The sequence below is a fragment of the Pleurodeles waltl genome, chromosome 7 (genome assembly GCF_031143425.1).
Source record: "Pleurodeles waltl isolate 20211129_DDA chromosome 7, aPleWal1.hap1.20221129, whole genome shotgun sequence".
In the NCBI taxonomy this organism is placed as follows: domain Eukaryota; kingdom Metazoa; phylum Chordata; class Amphibia; order Caudata; family Salamandridae; genus Pleurodeles; species Pleurodeles waltl.
Genome location: NC_090446.1, coordinates 1285630141 through 1285647196, shown reverse-complemented (window position 1 = coordinate 1285647196; position 17056 = coordinate 1285630141).

The window sequence follows — 17056 nt, the reverse complement described above, 5'->3', positions numbered from 1 at the left end:
CATGAGATTGAGCTGGTAAATCAAAGATTGATTAAGATTGAGCAAAGTCTGGAACAGGTGCCTCAAAGACATGAGGAAGCTGAGCAAAGAATCTCTGATTTGGAAGATAGGGTGGTGTCAGTCAACAAATAGGTTTTGACTGAGAAGAAAAAGGTTGGTTGGCTCAAAAATAAACTGGAAGATATTGAGAATCCCCTCTGGCTTACAGGCATACCGAAGGGTAGTGAGTCCCAGGGTTTGGCCCAGAATGTGCAACAGCTAATAGACTAATTGATCAGGAGGAATATTTTTCCTGAAGCCCCTGAGGATCTCAGAATTATGCAGGCACACAGGGTGCCTATGCAGAATTCTCTGGATGTGAGATATCCACTAACACTTTTGGTCAACTTTTCAGACTATAGAATTAAAGAACAGATTTTGTCCATGGCAATTAAATCATTTTCAGTGGTGGAGAATACCCAAAAGAGGGTGTTCTCAGATCTTTCTATCATTGCCGCATGAAGGCGAAAAGCATTTCAAGGATTGGTCTGAGAATTTAAGCTTTTGGGGGTGCAAGCTTCGATAATTCAGCCATCTAAGTTAAAGATCTTTGCCAATGGTCAGTTTAATGATTTTCGGTGGTTGAGGAGGCTCAGGCTCTCCTCTCAAAAATGATGAAAGCACACATTGTTAATACCTAGTCGTAACCTGCATTTACTGGGGCAAGAGAAGAGAACACCCTGTTATTAGTGAGGGTAGTTACTATCAGTTTTCTTGCCTTTTCAAGGTTTTTGGTTTTGTACAGTGGCTAATGAGAAGAAGGGTTTACACGGGATGCTGGGTGCAGTAACAGGGCACCCAGGAGAGAGGGCAAACTTGGGGGGAAGATGGGCTATTCCCGAGTCCAAGGAAGGGGTGGGAGATGGGTGGTTGGGATGGGTTGGTATGCTTATAAAATAAGCAGAATACAGCTATTTTTGTATTTCTCAAATTTGAATTGGTTCAGTGAGAAACAATTGTGCAGTAGTAACACATGGTGTAAAAGAGGGTGACAAATGATTATGCCAGAATTGGTTTAAAATAATCGATCAGAAGATCAAAAAAATTACCTCTAATTTTAATGGACTGTCAAATAGACAGAAGAGTGGGCCTTTGTTGAAATGGCTTACCCTTTTAATCTGGAAGGTTGTTTTCTTCAGGAATCACACTTTAATAGTAACAAATCCAAATTTCATATCCTGAGAAAATACTCATTGGCATTCTATGCCTCTACTAGTTCAGCAATACAGGGTGTGGCTTTATTGCTTTCTTGTTCTTTAATATGGCAAGTCAAGATGGTTTTGATGGACAGTAAGAGAAGGTGGATTTGGGTGAAAGTCAGGGTGGTCGATCAGATGTGGAATTTCTTTACTTTTTATGCCCCCCTAACTCATGATACAGAGGCTCTGGAACAAATTTTCAATTGGCAATACAGACGGAGGGCTCTTTAATAATCAGGTGAGGGCATTTTAATTTTATTCAAGATTTCAGATTGGACACATCCAATAGAGATAGGAGGCAGTGAAAGAAAAGAACCGCCAAGCTACTAAGTATGTTTAAACACGATTTAGCCTTGGTGGATTGCTGGTGATTAATCCACCCTAATTTTTCCCAATTCACGTATAATTCCTGGAGATTTCAGACCGCCTCTCGCTTAGACTTCATCCTTCTCACAGTCATTAAAAAGGGGCACCGTCGAGATTTGAGGTAATCCTTTTTCTGATCATTCAATAGTCTCCATGGTTATAATTTTGGAAAAGACTCAGAGGAAGAAGTCTAGATGGCAATTCGACAAGGGCTTGTTGTCTGACCAATCTTCAGTCAGTGACACAAAACAGTTTATTTGTGAGTTCTTTGAAATAAACAATAATTCAGCCCCTATCATCATGGCCTGGGAAACTTTTAGGGCTTCTTTTAGGAAACAGGAAATATCATATAAAGCAAAATTAAGCAAGAGGATTCAGTACCTACAGGCAGTGCTAGATAAAGCCTGCTGCAAGTTTATATGTTTTGTCCCTATTGTTACTTATCAGTATTTGCAGATTCAGGTATCAAGGGCTGAGCAAAAACTTACAGATTTTCTTTTGCTGGAAGAAATTGCGAGTGGCAGAGCTTATCAGCAAAAATGCTACGAAGATCGTCAACAGGTGAGGATGCTTTTGTCATAGTCAGCTAAGATTCAAAGGAATAGGCAAGAAATGAATAACATTTGAAATCATAGTATGAGAACAATGGTGACTGAAAATGTAGAAATAGCAGGAATGTATCTTAACCATTACAGGTCTATATATGAAGAAGCAGAAGAAGTTTCAAACCAGGATCTAGAAAAGTACTTTGATGAATTGCAGCTTCTTCAACTTTTAGACATCCAAAAAAGTATACTGAATAACAAAATAGAATCCCGGGATCTTGTCTTCGCTTTGAAAAATATGGCGAATGCCTATGTGGCTTGGAGTGATGGGATTGTCGTGGATGTTTATAAGACTTTTATAGGGGAACTTCACCCATTTCTTTTAACTCTTTTGTAGGGAAGTCCTCCCTTTTTCCCTGGTCACTCTCAAAAGTTTTGGACAGATACTGGTGGTTACTAACTATTGGCTGTGCCCTGGGTACAGCTTGACAGTCCCAGGGCCAGTGCTCTGAGTAAAGTGGATATGCAAATTAGGCTAGTTACAATTGGCAGTCAACCTGCCTATGAGTCCCTAGTATATGGTAGGGCATGTAGGTTTAGGGACCCCAGCTTAGATAGTACCCCCATGGGTGCACTGCTGAGGTGTCCAGTGTCATTTTAAAGGCAGGCCTATCTTGTTGGCTGCTTTTAAACTAAAGTTATATTTATATTTATTTATAAAGTTATGTTTGGAATTAAAAGTACTTTGAAAGTCTTAAACTACTTTATTTTTACATATAAGTCACCCCAAGGTGTGCCCTAAGTGCCCCTAGGGTTGGGTGCCATGTAACTATAAGCAGGGACCTTATACAATTGTTTTATAAGCCCTGGTGAGGTAAAACAACCAAACTTGTTTTTCCCTCACTGTAGTCAATGGCCTCCATAGGCTAAACTGGGGAGACTTTATTTTAATTAACAAAGTCTCCATATGAGCCAGATATCTGGAGTTTGGGATCACAGTAATTGTTATAATAAATCCTACAACTTGCCATTGTTGGATTTAACATAACTAGTTCAGGTAAAGAGTTTCAAAACTCTACCTTTAAGTTGCCAACTTCAGCTCTGTAGTTCCCTTCTCTGATTGGCCAGCCTCTGGTGGCCTGGTCAGGCTGCCTTGATGAGGTGTGAATTGCCCTAGACTGAACACAAATGATGTGCTTGGGGGAGGAGATATGCCTCAGCAAATGGTGAAACAGGATGGGGGAGAGCAGCCAAACTGGTCTTTAAAGGAGGGAAGGACATTTCGAGTAGCTTCCTGCAACCCCAGACAATTAGGTGCCCTCTTGATTAGATTAGGAGAGGGCAGGAGATGGGTGTGTTTAGGATTTTTAGCCACACCAGTGGGTGGGCTCAACCAGATCCAACCTCCAAAAATCAGTTTCCACCATGTTGGATTTTTGAAGAATGTTGCTCCCTGAGATTGATTTTTGCCACACTTCCCTAGAAGTGGTCATCCATGGGTGAAGTGGCCTGCCTGTGATTGGACTGTCGCCCCCCCTTGCTTTTCACCCCAAGAGCAAGGATAAATATGGCAGTGCTACACCCAAACCTCCGATCCCTACAAGGGAGAATATCAGAAGAAGAAGGACTGCACTGCTGGACCCCTGACCTGCACCTGGACACTGCACTCTGAAGGACTGTACCAGCTGCACACTTGGACTTCATCACTAAAAGGACTTTGCCTGGCTTCAAATGGTTCAAGAAGGGACTCCCTGCTTGCTACAGGTGATAAATAGCTAACCAGAGTCCCCTGCATCAAATCCCGAAGAAACTGACCAGCTGACAACTGTTCAGTCGTCATTTTGGAGTTTTAGCCAGGTGCATTCTGGGAGTTGGAGCCCTAACCCTCAAGGAGCAACTCAGAGCTTCAGGAACGACGACGACTCAAAATCGCTTGCGGTGGAGGGTCCTCCAACACATACACATCTCACTCAGCACACACCACACAACTGCACTTCAAACACATAACACACATAACGACCACACACCACAAGCGTCTATCATTTACCATGCACCACCCACACCACATCAATCACCCTACACTGTAACCTTGCACACAAGACACCTGCCCTCCTCAACACAACCACTACCATGTCCCCACAAAAGCACCCACGGTTCGCAGACTATGTGTTGAGGGTCATGGTGGATGAAATCGTCAGGATAAAGCCTCAACTGTTTGGAGCACAGGTCCAACAAACGTCAATTGCCAGGAAAATGGGGTTGTGGCAGAGAATAGTGGACAGGGTCAACTCAGTGAGCAACCATCCACACACAAGGGAGGACATCAGGAAGAGGTGGAACAACCTTAGAACAGGGTGGGCCAGATCATCACTATGTTGGGGGAAAAACAAAGGCTGCAGAGGGAATACCACCAGGAGGTCATGCCGGAGTGGCAGGCACACAATGCCAGCATGGCCTCCATTGCAGGGGTGCTGCTGGATGCCAACACCAACCTGCGTGCTTCCACCACCCACCAGCAGGCCCCTTCTGCTAGCAACATGACATCAGAGCCATCCACATCAGGGACAGTTAGTGGAATGTAGGCCCTGCCAGGGGAACCACAGCCCTCAGACACCCCTCCCCCTGAAGCAAAAGAACTCCCTGCAAATGTGGTTGTCCATCCAGACATCCGGCAGGGGCAGATGCCAAGACCAAACCCACTGCCTGGAAGTGAACCTCACCTGATTTGTCTCCCTTGTGCGCCACTGAAGCGCCCTGCTGACTGTTTAATGACATAACTCCATCTTCTCATTAGCACATGGACACAGGACTTGTGCAACCAACTACTATACCACCTAGTCTGATTATTCCATCTACCATGACCTCACTCATCACCTGTTGGACAATAAATGCACCAAACGTTTTGTAGTCACTAATTGATCATGTGCACAATAAACAACACTGGAATACAGCAACTGCATTTGAGTCTTCATTAAAACAAAACAAATGTAATGATTGCTAATTGTGATATGGTCATGTGCCCTACATCCAATAGACAGTGTAAAGGACAGCAGAGGCACCCTCAGCAGGGGACACAGTACAACAGAAATGTTCCAGTACAGATGTCAGAGGTTCAAAAATCCAGGCCCACACAAGAATAAAGTCAGTATTCTAATCTGCAAAAAGACAATGACAGATAGTATCAGCATGGAAGGCACGGAGCCACACAAACCACATGTGCAGCTCATAGACGTCATGCCCAGTGTAGAATACCTCCTAAGCAGGCCCCCCAGATATTACCTATACATCCCCAGTCACAAACATCACTTAAGCTGCCATCTGTCAGGTACAACCCTCAATCCTGAATTTATGTGGCAATGGCTAATGACTATGAATGCCTCAAGCCAGAGGCATGTATATAAAAAACCACAGTCAGTGGGTGGAATCAAATGAGAACAGGAGAGTGCAGCAAACAAAACTCAGTAGTGGTATGTACAGTGGAGATGTGAATTTAGGAAACTGCAGTAAGATAACTTGTAACAGTCTAAACACTTTTACTGTGCAACATGCATACAATCAGTGAGCTCCCCCCACACATACATAGGGATGGGACCAGATTACACCCCCACTGATGAGTCAACTCAGGAGGAGTAGTCACAGCAATTCATGAGGTTATACATGACTTGAACACCAACAACTCACCATATCTGTATGTCACTGGAAGTACTGATTGATGAGCTCAGTCCTAGGTCAGTTGCACCTTCCTCCTCTGCCTCCTAATCACTTGCCATGTCAGCATTACCAGCTGCCTCATCCTCATCAGCTAGCAATGGAATCTGACGTCTCAGGACTAGATTGTGGCACATGCAGCAGGCTACTATAATCAGGCATACCTTTTGGGGCTGATAGAGGAGGGCACCTCCAGATAGGTCCAAGCACCTTAATCTGGGTTTTGGGAGGCCAAATATCCTTTCGATTACACACCTCATCCTCCTGTGGGCTTCATTGAAATGGAGTTCCCCCTCCGTGGCAGGGTACCCCACTGGTGTCAACAGCCAGGGAAGGTTAGGTTAGCCAGGGTCACCTGTGTTACAAATTGTAGGACCAGTGAAAATACTGCTACAGCAACAGAGAAGAATGTGAAGGCAGGTGTCATAACAGTGAAACATCTTCATATGCATACAAACCAAGGAGTCAGGCCCCTGTTGTGTGTAGTCATTCCATCATGTCTGTGACATTACTGTTCCTCAAAATATGGGAGTCATGCACAGATCCAGGAAATTTGGCTGTGACCTGTGTGATGTACTGGTCTGCCAGACACACCACCTGAACATTTATGGAGTGGTATGTGTCCCATATCATAAACGTCTGCTTTCACAAATGCCAAATCCGCTCTTTGGGGAAACTTGATGTAGCTGTCCATGTGTTTAAACAATGCACACAGTACATCCTTCAACACAATACTAAACATGAACTGTGACATCCCTGCAGCCAAGCCCACTCTATTCTGAAAGGAGCCTGTAGCAAGGAAGTGTAGCACTGATAGGACTTATACTGGGGAAGGGATGCTATAGGGATTGCGTATGGCTGGTAAGAGATCAAGCCCAAATGTGTATGTGTATCCATATTGGTCTGATGATTCAGATGATAGGTCTGGATGAAATGCCTGTCCTCCAGGGTTGCAAAGTCAACTAGTGTACAGTACACTGGTGATTGTCTCAATCTCCTCATGGAAGGATATCTAGGTAGAGAGGAGAGAATGTACATTGACAAATTCACTTGACACATGTAAGCAGAACATGTCAAAATCGCACACACCTAACACTGTGGACACATGTAGGACTCCTGACACATAATATAATGGGCATTCTGAAGACCCTTGGATGCCATCTTTGCAGCACATTGCTGAGCCTGTAAGTCAGATGGGACACATATCACATGCAAAATGTGCCATTTGTGGCACACTGAGCTGTCCTGCACTGATCAGTTGAATAGGCATGGGATATACCAATATAGTTCCATCACCTATGTGCCTCAGAGTATCTAAACATGCCCATCATCAAATATACTGCCACATAATGTCACTGTGTCATGGATGTCACATGTAATTGCACTACTATGATGGCACAATAAAGGCTTACTCCGCCATTAGAGCGAATATGTGTATGGCGCGCTTATTTAGGCACATCAAAGCATGATATGTGCAGAAAATGGCAGCCGCCTGTCCTGCTGCACTGGACAGTTGGAAGTGACCTAAGTCCACAGGCTATGTCATCATTGTGGTAGGTGGTCGCAACCACCCTGCAACTTGTCATTGGATAACACTGCTGCCCATGGCAGACTTGGGCCAATGGCGACGACTGCCGGTGGTGATGGTCCTGTACGTGGCAGCCGTGACTGCCATTTTCTGCAGCCACTTGAATCCTGAAATTGTTGCTAGCAAGACCTCCATGACCTGAGCTGCTGTGTACGGTCTTTGGGAGCCATCATGCCACATCCTCAGGTGATAGGGCCCAAGCCTTCACCCCAGAAGAGCTGGAGAAGCTTGCGTAAGGGGTCCTACCCCTGTATGGACAGGTGTATGGGGCACCTGAGGAGCAGGTGAGCCCAATGCCACAGTCACTGGAAGGCCGCGGAGGCCCTGGGGATGTCCTCCCAACAAGGAAGGACCTCCTCTAATGGCCCGCAATTTGGTGGTGGCCTACCCTCAGGTGAATAGGCATTTGAGGGCAGCACAGCAGCCACAAAAGGGTGAGTACTGAATGCATCCTAGAGCTTGGCTCTGTTTTAATGGGATTTGCTGCCTCACTGTAGCTTATGTGGTCAATGCAACATGTATGTAGACTAGTGGGAATGGGTAGTAACCACCCGGGCTGAGGATAAGTTGTAGATGTATCTTGATGGTTTTCTGTCAGTGGATGTACATCTCCCATATCAAGAAATCTCCATGTCTGGATAGTGGAGATGGTCTAATGAAATTGGCACATGTGTAACTCAATCCTGCCTATACAATGGATGTAAGCTTGCGTATCATCCTAACCACTGAGTATGACATGCATTTGTGGCTGTAAGGTGTCCAACCACTCACATCTATACAGCATACCTGTACATCCAACTGTGTGATTCTCGTTTTATCACAGGGACTATATACATCAAGTACTGGCAATGGTATTGACTGAATGTGAGGAATCTATAACATTTCCCCCACAGATTAATGACCTGTAGAGGAATTAACTAATGGCTTGATAGTTGTATACCCATATATTGGTCATCTGCTAACTATAGGGTACGTGAAGGTTGCCTAAGTAGGATACTTATATATGTACAATTGATTACCTCTGATTGCAATCATCATGCATTTCTAAGTGCTAGACTTGTGGGGATGAAATCTTGAAGTCGAAGGGATAGTACTAGAGGTGGTAAGTGCCTAGGCAGACCTGGTTATTCTCAAAATGTTGTATATGCCATGTAGGCCAATGCCCTAGCAATTACAGTGCAACATATCTTAGTTACTGCCCACATCATGTCACAATGGCTACTTGGGGGCACCTCTGATGGAGTGGGACCATGTCTGCTACCTTGGCCTAGCTAATGTGACAGATTAGGACAGGATGGGGTATTTGTGTGAAGGTAGCCTCTTTCTAACATGGTTACCCCCATTTGTGGCCTGTTTGTCAGTGTGTTTGACTGTGTCACTGGGATCCTACTAACCAGGACCCCAGTGCTTATGCTCTCTCCCCTTTAAATGTAGTTTTGGATACTGTTAACACAGTACTCCACTCATAATTGGCATATTGTTGCCTCCTAGTACATGGTACCTAGGTACCCAGGCATTGGGTTTCCAGGGGATCCCTATGGGCTGCAGCATCACTTTTTCCACCCATAGGGAGCCCATGCAAAGGCTTCTACAGGACTGTCATTGCATCCTGTGTGAAATGGTGCATTTACACTGCACCAGGTCACTTATAAGTCACCCAGAGCAGAGGTGCCCCCACGTCGTCCAGGGCCATTTTCCCAGATTTCGTGAGTGCAGGGACACTATTTTACGCGTGCACTGGACATAGATCAATATCTATGTCCAGCTTCACAATGGTAACTCTGAATAAGGCCATTTAAGGTGTCTAACATCTTGGAATTATACCCCAATGCTGATTCTAGCATTGGTTGTATAATTCCATGCACTCTTGGGGCTCCACAGTGGACTTCTAGTACTGCCATACCAGCCTTCTGAGGTTTTCCAGGCAGCCCCAGCTGCTGCCACCTCACGGACAGGTTTCTGGCCCCCTGTTGCTCAAGCAGCTTGAGCCCAGGAAGGCAGAACAAATTATGTCCTTTGGGAGAGGGGTGTTGCACCCTTTCCCTTTGGAAATAGGTGCTACAGGCACTGGAGGGGTAGCCTCCCAGAACCTCTGGAAATGCTTTGACGGGCACAGATGGTTGCCTCCTTGCATAATCCAGTCTACACCGGTTCAGTGACCCACAGTCACTGCTCTAGCACGAAAATGGATAAAGGAAAGGGGAGTGACCCCTCCCCTTCCACCACCACCCCAATGGTGGTGCTCAGAGCTCCTCCTGAGTGTCCCGGGGTTTTTCCATCTTGGATTCCAGGTTGGCAGGGCATTCTGGGAGCATCTGAGTGACCAGTGCCAGCAGGTGACGTCCAAGCCCTCTCCTGATAGGTGCCTACCTGGGTAGCTGACCAATCCCCCTTTCAGAGCTATTTAGGGTCTCTCTTCTGGGTGTTTCCTCAGATTCAGATTGCAAGACTCCAGCAGGAATCCTCTGCATCCTTTACTTCACCCTCTACTGACGAAACTGCATCTGGACCCTCCAGGAACTCTTCAACTGCAACAAAGAAGCAAAGACAACTTCTGCAACATTGTATCTTCAGCTCCTGCCAGCAACTGCTTCCAGGTCGTGCATCCTCCGAGGACTGCCTGTCTTCAGCCTGCATCAGAAGAATGAAGGAATCTCCCTTGAAGTGAAGGAGCTGTCCAACTTTGGTGGAGGTATGAGATTGCCTCCCCACGCAAGACAGCACCCCTGTGCACCACTTGTTTTGCAGTTGCCAAGGCTTGTCAGCATCCTTCCACAAAGTTCTTCGTGCACCATGCAGCTCTGGCCCCCAGCACCCCTTCCTGTGACGCACAGCCTCTTGCGTGGTTCTCCAGCGGCGTGGGATCCCTTTGTGTAGTGCTGCTTGTGCCTCTTCCTTCTTTGTCCCCATGCTGTGGGACTCCTGTGCATGCTGCCTGGTCTTCTGAGGGCACTCTGAGTTGCTGAGAACCCCCTGTTTCCCCCTCCTGGGTAGAGGCCACCAGGTCCCTCCTGGTCCCGGCTGCGACATTTTCCGTTAACTGTGAGCTGTGCATGTGCCAAGACTTGGCAGAATCCAGTGACGCAAACCAGGCTGCAATCATCCATCTGGCGTGAGACATCATCTGCACCAACCAGGAACTCGCATTTGTCTTCTTGGGTGCAGTACTGACTGTTCGTCTTCACCGGTGGTTCTTCTTTTGCACCTTCATCCGGGTTAGCATGGGCTCTTGTTCTCCCTGCACTCTTCAGTGCTTCTTGGACTTAGTCCCCTTCTTCCACAGGTCTTCAGTTCCAGGAATCCATCATTGGTGTCTTGCAGTCTCTTCTGGTTCTTGCAAAATCTTCTATCGTGTTCTTGTGTGTTCTGGGAAACTTACTGTGATTTACTACTGCTTTTCTGGGCTCTGGGGTGGGTTCTATTATTTGCCTTTAGTGGTTTCTTACACTTCCAGTGTCCCTCTACACACTACACTTGCCTAGGTGGGAAACCGACTTTCGCATCCCACTATTTTAGTATATGGTTTGTGTTCCCCCAGAAGCATTTCTAACTATTGTGATTTTCACTATTTGCACTGTTTTCTAACAGTTTTTACAGCTATTACTGTATTCTAGGGTACATACTGTGTATATTACTTACCTCGTAAGGGAGTATGTATGGTCTCTAAGGTATTTTTGGCATTTGTGTCACCAAAATAAAGTACCTTTATTTTTGTAACACTGAGGCCCTCATTACGACCCTGGCGGTTTGTAACCGCCAGGGCCGCTGGACGCGGAGGCACCGCCGACAGGCCGGCGGTGCCCCGCGGGGCATTCTGACCGCGGCGGCTTAGCCGCGGTCAGAGAAGGAAAACCGGCGGTCTCCCGCCGGTTTCCCGCTGCCCCCAAGGAATCCTCCAAGCTGCGCCGGCTTGGGGAATCCGACTCCCCCTCCCGCCATCCAGTTCCTGGCGGTTCTCCCGCCGGGAACCGGATGGCGGGACGGGGAGTCGCGGGGCCCCTGGGGGCCCCTGCAGTGCCCATGCCAACGGCATGGGCACTGCAGGGGCCCCCGTAAGAGGGCCCCAAAATGTATTTCACTGTCTGCCTTGCACCCGTCGCACCTTCCCACTCCGCCGGCTCTATTACGAGCCGGCATCCTCGTGGGAAGGGAGTTTTTCCCTGGGCTGGCGGGCGGTCTTTTGGAGACCGCCCGCCAGCCCAGGGAAAAACTCATAATACCCTCCGCGGTCTTCTGACCGCGGAGCGGTATTACGGAGGGCGGAGTCATAATGAGGGCCTGAGTATTTTCTTTCATGTGTGTGAGTACTGTGTGAATACAGGGGTATTGCATGAGCTTTGCATGTCTCCTAGTTTGGCCTTGGCTGCTCATCCATACTACCCCTAGAGAGCCTGGCTTCTAGACATTGACTAAATTTCACTAGTAAGGGATAACTGGACCTGGTATAAGGTGTAAGTACCATAGGTACCCACTACAAACCAGGCCAGCCTCCTACATTGGTGGTGCAGCGGTGGGCTAAATACTTATCACTCTGTCCCCAGTGCTTTCCACAGGAAAGTGTACTCTATACCTAGAGCTATGCATACATATAGCTAGTAACAGGATCTAGGCCCTCATTACCACCCTGGCAGTCGGTGTTAAAGTGGTGGTAACACCGCCAACAGGCTGGTGGTAAAAAAAATGGAATCACGACCATGGCGGAAACTGCCAACACAGACAGCCACTTTAACACTGACCGCCACCACGGTAGAAACAAACACTGCGGCCGTAACCACCAACAGACAGGCGGAAGACAATGTACCACCCATGCATTACAAGGCACCAATCCGCCACCTTTTCCGGGGCGGTACCAACGCCATCAAAAGCACGGCGGAAACAGTCTTTGGAACGGAAACCATTCACCTCTCAACACCCTACGAGGACCCAGGATGCCATGGAGCCCGAGTTACAGGTGTTACCAATGTTGGTTTACCTCCTCTTCTACCAGGAGCAGCAAAGACGGCGGCGATGACCACAGTGAGTACTGTACCTAGCACACGGGGGGGAGGAAAAAGAGAGTGACACACACATGTAACATGCAACACCCCCACCCTCACCCCAAACATTACATTTACACCCCGTCACCCCCTGGAAGAACGCAAGGACAAAATGAAATGATTGTAACAAGTGTAATCATCGAAAATCCAGATAGGGAAAAGATCAAAATATACAAATATGTACCTCAACTACATAAGTCCGGATAGTGTTCCATTCATTGTCCGTGGACCAGTGGTCCCAAAGTGCATGGGCGAAGCCCACACATGATACCTGCCTCTAAACGGAGAGAACACTGCTGGGGCATCAGGTCGAAAATAAACAGGCACCTCAGGGGGAGGGGGGGCACCTCAGGCGGAAGAAGGGATGACGCCACTACTCCACGAGGGGGCTCCATGCCCACTGATTGGTCCTGGGGAGTGCAAAGCCACAGTCTCACAAGTCTCTCAAGTGGGTGGTTTGCCCACTGATTGGTCCTGGGGAGTGCAAAGCCACAGTCTCACAAGTCTCTCAAGTGGGTGGTTTGCCTACTGTTTGGTCCTGGGGAGTGTGAATCCACAGTCTCACAAGTCTCTCAAGTGGGTGGTTTGCCCACTGTTTGGTCTTGGGGAGTGCAAAGCCCCAGTCTCACAAGTCTCTCAACTGTGTGGTTTTCCCACTGTTTGGTCCTGGGGAGTGCAAAGCCACAGTCTCACAAGTCTCTCAACTGGATGGTTTGCCCACAGTTTGGTCCTGGGAACTGCAAAGCCAGAGTCTTTCAAGTGGGTGATATGTTCCACTGGTTCTGGAGGAGGCTTTGTGCCCAGAGTGCTTCATCCTGCCAAGTGTTGGGGTAGTGGATGCAGTTCACTGGTTCTGGAGGGGGCTTTGTGCCCAGAGTGCTTCATCCTGCCAAGGACTTTGGGTAGTGGATGCTTTTGTCCACTGGTTCTGGAGGGGGCTTTGTGCCCAGATTGTTTCATCCTGCAAGGACTGAGGTAGTGAATGCTTTTCTCCACTGGTTCTGGAGGGGGCTTTGTTCCCAGAGTGCTTCATCCTGCAAGGACTGGGGTGGTGGATGCTTTTCTCCTCTGGTTCTGGAGGGGGCTTTGTGCCCAGAGTGCTGCACATGGTGTGAGTGCCACGAGATTTTCTGGGAACAGTTAGCATGATACTCCATGGAGTCAGGGAGACACTCCACCCTGCTGCGACTTTGCCTGACAAACTGCTGGTACTAACAGTGCTCGTTGTGGTGCCTCATGTAGTCTGTGCAGGGTCCAGGACGTCTCCTGCAGCCTCGGACAGCTGCCCACTGGGAATGTTGTACATGTCGGCTGTGGTGGCACTGTCTGTGCATGTCGTGGGGCAGGTGGCGGTGGTTGCGACGGTGTCTGTGGCGGAGATGCTGCAGTGGTGCATGTGTCAGCACCTGTGGAGGGAGACAGCAGGACATCTCCTGCAGTCTTGGACGGCTGCTCACTGGGGATGATGCTGGGGACAGATGGAGAGGCAGCAGACGTGCAGGTGGCAGTGCAGGTGGCGGTGGTTGCGGGGGTGGCCACCACCGTAAAGGTTGCTGTTCTGTTTGGCAGATGGGGGGCCACCAGTCCCTCACCCAGAGGCTCTGTGCCCTGAGCTGACTTCCCTTTAGCCTTGTGTCCCTTCCCCACCTTGGAAGTTGCTGCTGGGACCTTGGCACTGTCTTCTTTTGTCTTGGAGGAGGCCTTGCTGAGTGGTTGGTGCAGCTTTTCCCTACGGCATGTGGGCCCCTTCTTCACCTTTGCAGGTGGCAGAATAGGGTGATCCTTGGCCTCGCTCGTTGGAACACTGGCAGCCCTGATGGGTCCCGCCCGCAATGTTACTGGACTTGCAGGGACCACAGTGCTCAAGAATTTGGTGGATGAGGTGCTGGGCTGTGATCTGGACATCCTGGCCCTAGGGGAAGGATGGGGGGAGGTATAGGGAAGAGGTCAATGTTAGCCAGGAAAAGCTTTTTAGACACACTGGGACAGGAGAATGGAGGGGGTTTGGGAGTGGAGGAAGAGGTAGTGGTTGTACGTCTGCTGAGTTTGGGTGAGGGTGCATGGGCTGGAGGCTGTTGTGAGGTGGATTGCTATTGAGTGGGTGTGTGCCTGCGTTTGTGTAGTTTGGGAGGAGGGCTCACAGACACACTCGGAGAATGGTAGTGGGGGTGGTGATTGCATGTGAGCGGTGTGTGGTGATGGGGGTGCTGGTGATGGAGGTAGTGGCTGAGGATGTAGTGCATGCAGGTGTGAGTGGAGACGAGACTAGGAGGGAGGAGGGGGACTTAGAGGAGGGGTACTCAGTGGAGGCAGTGGATGTTGGCGTGTCTGCATGGGGATGGTGCTTGTGTGAGTGCCTGTGGGATGTGTGGTGCTCATGTTTGCCATGTCCACTCTTGTGTGTTGATGAGTGTGCATACTGGTCTGATGGCATGCTTGGGATAGGCTGAGGGACAGGGGATTGGGTCTGGGTAGTGGAAGTTGGAGGGGGAGGCTGCACACCGGGACAATGGCTGCCATCATTGCTGAGGCCAGAGCCTGAAATGCTCTCTGTTGGGCTGCCACGCCAGAATGAATGCCCTCCAGGTATGCATTTGTCTGCTGCAAATGCCTCTCCACACCCTGGATGGCATTTAAAATGGTTGATTGCCCAACAGTGAGGGATCTCAGGAGGTCAATAGCCTCCTCACTTAGGACAGCAGGGCTGACTGGGGCAGGGCCTGAGGTGCCTGGGGGGAAGGAGATGCCCACCCTCCTGGGTGAGCGGGCACGGGAACCACGCTGAGGGGCTGCTGGGAGGGCGGTGCTGGTAGGGGGGATGGCGGCTGTACCTGTTGATGCGGTGGGCACAGAGGTGCCTGCCACCGCAAGGGAGCTCCCGTCATAGGAGGATTCGCTGTCGCTGGTGTCTCCTCCTGTCCCCGTCGTGAAGCTCCCCTCGCCCTCCGTCCCACTGGTGCCTTCAGACTCCGTACATTCACCCTCCAGGGCTATGTGGGTTGCAGCTCCCTCCTACTCCGGTGCCACTGCTCCTCCGCCAGATGATGCTAATGCACACAAGGACAGGGTGACAAAACAAAAAGGGGAGAAAAGACATAAGAGACACATGGTCAAAGCCTGCAACACCACTACCGTTGGCGGACACAACACATAGGGAGCAGCCCTATGCACTAGGCCATGCACTAACAGTTCAGGGGAAAAGCACATGCTCATGGGGGACTCCGCCTAGACCCATTTGATGCACACCTGGAACCCACAGGAGCCTGACTAGGTGTAGAGGGCCACTACCACTTTGGGTTTGGAGTGCCACTGAGCCTGTCTAACAAGGGACCTATCCTGGAATGTTTGCCCTGGCCTAGGGGAACCCACAGCCCACTTCCCCCACCCAGAAACCTCATAAAGCACGCAGAGTCAGCTGAATGAGACTGTACTCACCCCCTTGTGGCTAGTGTGATGCCCTCAAGCGCCCATCCAACTCAGAATATGCCACTGCCAGGATCCAGTACATCAGGGGGGTCATGGTGTGACGGGCACCCCTTCCACGTTGGGAGGCCATCCCCAGCTGGGCCTATGCCGTCTTCTTGCTCCAGCAGCCAGGTCCTCCCATCTTGTGCGACAGTGGGTGCTCCATCTATGGTAGACCCCCAGGGTCCGCACTTTCTTGGCGATGGCACGCCAAATACCCTTCTTCTGGTGGGTGCTGACCTAGAGGAAAAGTGAAGTAAGAATGGATGTTACTCCCCTGTCCGGTTCTTCTTACTCATTGGCCACAAACCTCCCACCCTGTCCCAGAAAAACATACACTGAAAATCCTCACATGCTGGCCTCTGCCCCCCGTATCTACCATCCACGCCACTCCATTCATTCATGTCCCAGGCATCATGCTCACAGTGTACTCGCCTGTTTGTCTGGAGGACCGTAGAGTAGCATGTACTGGGGGAGAACCCCAGCCACCAGCTTGTCCAACTCCTCCGCGGTGAAGGCAGGGGCCTTTTCCCCAGACACTGTAGCCATTGTCGCTTCTAGACTCAGGTCACAGCAGCACTTGCAGTGTAGGTGAAGGTCAGGTATCAAGTGAGTGTACAGATAGAAAATGGCGGTCAAGTCCGCGACAGTGTGTTCCGTCATCGCCAGTGTACATCGTCATTGGCTCCTGGAACCCATAGGGTCCAATGAAAACCAATGCTGATTTGCGCCGCGGTCTTCGACCGCCTACTGCGACGCAGCACAACGTCAGAGCAGTTACCTCATTTCCCCTTGTCCCTCCTTACAGGTCAGGCAGCCGCCATTTCAAGGGGACACATGGTAGTGCAACTAACTGCGTCACAGCACTTTTGGCCAGGAATACGGACAGACAGTGCCACACTCTGATTACATCACGATTGTTCATAAACACCCTTGTGCAAGCTATGTGGTGTATGACCCTCTGCTCACTCTTCTCCTCCATAGGGCACTTCCGCTGGGGCAGGTGATGAGATGGCGTCATCCTCAGGTATACAGACCCCTGGTGGACCTGTCGACAATGGAAGACTGACACATCATTATCACCTACAGACATGATCGTGCCACAATCAA